This window comes from Cibotium barometz, chromosome 24, assembly GCF_041138505.1.
Source record: "Cibotium barometz isolate CiBa-2024 chromosome 24, ASM4113850v1, whole genome shotgun sequence".
NCBI classification, from domain to species: Eukaryota; Viridiplantae; Streptophyta; class Polypodiopsida; order Cyatheales; family Cibotiaceae; genus Cibotium; species Cibotium barometz.
The window spans coordinates 27,110,199-27,114,916 of NC_141069.1; positions in this window are offsets into that span (position 1 = coordinate 27,110,199).

The following is a 4,718-nucleotide window of genomic DNA, read 5'->3' on the forward strand; positions in this document are numbered from 1 at the left end:
ATTTTAACCTAGCTAACTAATCCTAGGTTTACTAACCTAGGATTAGTAATGCCTAGCTAGCCTAACTTAACTAACCTAAGTAGTACTACCTAACTTAACTAACCTAGCTAATTAAACTAATCTAGCTTAACTAACCTACCTAATTCAACTAACCTAACTTAACTAACCTAGCTACTAATCCTAGGTAACTTACCTAGGATTAGTAGTAGCTAGGTTTACTAACTTAGGTATAACTTACTAACCTAGGATTAGTAGTAGCTAGGTTTACTAACTTAGGTATAACTAATCTAACTTACTAACCTAGGATTAGTAGTAGCTAGGTTTACTAACTTAGGTATAACTAACCTAAGTAGTAATACCTAGCTAGCCTAACTTAACTAACCTACTTACTAATCCTAGGTTTACTACTTAGGTATAACTAACCTAAGTAGTAATACCTAGCTAGCCTAACTTAACTAACCTACTTACTAATCCTAGGTTTACTACTTAGGCTTACTACATAGGTTTACTAACCTAAGTAGTAATGCCTAACTAGCCTAACGTAACTAACCTGACTACTAATCCTAGGTTTACTAACCTACGTGGTGATACTAGCTAGCCTAATTGAACTAACCTAAGTAGTAATACCTAGCTAGCCTAACCTAACTAACCTAAGTAGTAATACCTAGCTAGCCTAACTTAGCTAACTTAGCTAACCTAGCTAATCCTAGGTTTTCCTAACCTAAATAACTAACCTAGGTTTGATTAGCTAATCTTAACTATAAATAACTAATAAATCTAACCTTAGCTTTAATACCAATAACCTAACCTTAGCTTTAATTAATCTTAACTATAGATAACTAATAAATCTAACCTTTAATACTAACAACCTAACCTTAGCTTTTATATCTAACCTTTAATACGAACAACCTAACCTTAGCTTTAATTACTCACTAAACTCAGCTCTAATTACTAACCTAATTGAGATTTTCATCTAGACTTTAATTACTTATTAAACTAGGTTTTTTATGACTAACTAAACCTAAGGTTTTTACTAACGTACCTAAACTAAGGTTTTTAACTAACTAAAATTTTGATACCTAACTAAACTAAAGCTTTTTACTAACTAACTTAGGCTTTTTACTAATTGAACTAGGCTTTTTACTAACTAAACTAGGCTTTTTACTAACTAATCTAGGTTATTTTACTAACTAATCTAGGTTATTTTACTAACTAAACTAGAGCTATTTTAACTAACTAACTACGATTGTTTTACTAACTAAACTAGAGCTATTTTAACTAACTAACTATGGTTGTTTTACTAACTAAAGTAGGCTTGTTTTAACTAAAGTAGGCTTGTTTTAACTAACTAACTAAGGTTATTTTACTAACTAAAGTAGGCTTGTTTTAACTAACTAAGATTGTGTTTACTAACTAACTAGGATTGTGTTTACTAACTAAAGTAGGCATGCTTTAACTAACCACAGTTGTTTTACTAACTAAAGTAGGCATGCTTTAACTAACTTACTAAGATTGTGTTTTAACTATGGTTGTTTTAACTAACTAAGATTGTGTTTACTAACTAACTAAGATTGTGTTTGTACTAACTAACTAGGATTATGTTTACTAGTTGATTTACTAGCTAACCTAGGGTTGGATGTGGCAACAAATAGCATGGTAACTTGTGCATGTGTGGCGATGGCACTTACATGGTGTGGGGTGTGGCGTTACAATGTGAAAGCTCATGCATGGCATGCACTGAGGCATTGTAGCATGGCGACTTATGATAGAGTGGCAACGCTACAACATAGATAGCGTGGTGCATGTAACATGGAAAAGCAAACGGAGGTGTAGGCTCTAGATGGACACGTGGAAGGAGTGTGGCACCATGTGCGGAGAGAGAGAGAGAGAGAGAGAGAGAGAGAGAGAGAGAGAGAGAGAGGGATTCAAAAAATCAAATAAAGAAAAATAAATGAGAATCCTCCTTAAAAAATTAGGAACTCTAAGATTTGTTAAAAAAAGTAAGAATCCTCCTTTAAAAAAATAGGAACTTCGAGAATTTAGAAAACAAAAGAAAAAAGGGGGATTCTTTTTTTTTCTTAGGTTTTGTCTTCTCCCTTATTATTACTATTTTGTATTAGAAACTCTAAAAGAAAACAAAAAAAGGGGGGGGAACTCTTTTTTTTTCTTGGGTTTTATTTTATCACTTATTAAAAAAAATTTTAAAAATGGATATTCTCAAGCGGTGGCTCTTGTGGAACATACGCCCTTGTGGCTCTCTTCATACAAATGATTGACCATGTAGTGGATTGGGTTCGGTGGACTCTCTTCGTACGAATGACCAAGTCCACCCCCACTTAGGTAAGATTAAATCTAAATAAGGCTTAATCAAGTTTGGCCAAATTTCTAATCACCTCCTTCTTTGTCGACACTCTAATTAAACTCTAATTAGTGATGGCATCTTTCCCTTGATTTCATAATCTAGACCTCCACCCAATTGTTAAGCAAAATAATCCCCTCACCCATAGTGGTTGATTGCATTAAAAGAAGCAAAATTTCACCTAGTTCATCAATTCCTTATGAGAAATTTGTGACAATTGATCATTCCAATGATTAAAATATTGAGAAGTATGGTGCCATAGAGCACATGTAGAGGCAAGGAGTGAGTAGGTGAGCATGAAGCCATATGGCAAAAGTGGATTATTCCACATGCATGGAACAAGCAAAGATGTACTCTACCCATATGGCAAAAGTGGATTATCCCACATGCATGGAACAAGCAAAGATGTACTCTACCCATATAAAAGGGTCATTTTCAAGCAATGGAAGCACAAGCACCTGTACACATCTCAAGTCTCTTATGAGTCCAAGTTAATCTATCTTGGAACCTAATTGATTTGAGTCTATTGCATACACACATCATCATGGGTGTAATTAGACACCATCCACCTTAGCTTAGTGTAATCATTCATCATTATAGCATGCGATTAGCTTAATCTACTTGCATTAGTGAAGGTATCCTGGATTTCAACATGGTATTAGAGATTCCCCTCAACCCATGAGCTTCTCTAACCCTCCATTGCATTAATCTCAGCTTATATTAGCACTAATATCCCATTAGCTCCACTAATCCTATATTTTCCTCATCTCCCCTCTTTATGGTTAATTTTTTAGCTCTTCATCCTCCAATTTATCTTAACCATTTTCCAAGAAAATTTAGGGGCCTCATGATTACTCCACTGCTAAGCTCTACCTCAAGGGAATTAGTCACTTTCGTCACCACAACAATCCATAAATCATGAAAACGTGCACACTGGTCTTTCATGTTGTTTGTCATCTATGCTCACAATTAGTGCAAGCACTCTTAGATGTGGTTTAGCATTGGCATGAGGACCCTACATAGTTTCATGCCAAATGGTCCACTAGTTGAGTCACAACAAACAAAAAACGAGACGCTTGATTTTTGTCAGATTTGGGGATTTTTTGGTGTGATGAGTTGGTTTTTATGCTTGAGCCACTCAATCTCATCAAGGGTAAGAGTTCTATGCAAAAAGTTTGATCAAATTTGGATTCTCCAAGCTCAATTGAACACTCCAAATTTTTAGCCTACTAATCATTGTATTAGGTACGAATCATGTAATTAATAGGTAATTAGCAATAATTGGGTGCAATTGGGGATAAAATTCAGCAATAAGGGTTTAATTTAGTGTGTTTACATATCAAAAGCACTAATTTTGCATTGGGACTATCCTCAAGAAGCTCTAGAAGCAAAAATAAAAAAATTGAAAACACACGCACTACTTGCATTTCATCTTGTTTAAAGCACCCACTCTGCCAAGTTGTATGAGAATAGACATTGCCAATTGAAGCATCATAAGCTCATCAGTAAGACCTTCTCATTATGGTAACATCAATAAGCATCACTTCGCCATGTAGAGAAGTTCAATGGGGAAGGGCTCCACACCTACCTAGGCTACACAAATGAAGTACCTTCTAATGTATAAGAAATTGTGGAAAACCATTAAGGAGAATGTGCCAAATGAACCAAGTGAAGGTGGATTGAAAAATATGAGCAATAATTATCACTTATTAGTTTACAATAGGGCACTAGTCTTATTCATCACATTGACTCTAAGGGGAACACGCAAAAGATGCATGGGATACATTGAATCTCGTGTTTGGAGCTAAGGCAAAAAACCAAGAAATTCACTTAAAGATTGAATTCTATGGTCTACAAATGAACTTCAATGAGTCTGGCTCAGTTTGTCTGTAAAATGAAAAGCATCATAATCTAGTTAGATGGCATAGATGCTAAGATTGGAGATAAAGATGGAGTTGTAATAATCTTAAAAAAGCATGCCAATTTAAGGAATATAATGTACTTATCACAACCTTGAAGAATCTACCAGAGCCAACATTTGATGGGATGTGTCTCCTCACTCTTGGAGAAGGAGAAAGAATTAAAAGGAAAGAATCCCTGCATTGATGACCATGCATTGTTCAACAAAAGCAATGTGAAGTGTCACAGTTGTGGCAAGAAATGACACTTTCAAAATGAATGCACGTTTAAAGACGAGCCACAGTGAAATAACTGCGACGAGTTCGGGCACAAAGAAGAAGATTGCAGATTGAAGAAAAGCAAAGGTAACTTTATGGGGACTACTTTGACCACTAAGTACGAAGAGATCCCTAGTGATCAGCTCTTCTAAAGAGCAAGGTGGCAAATGCTACCACTACCC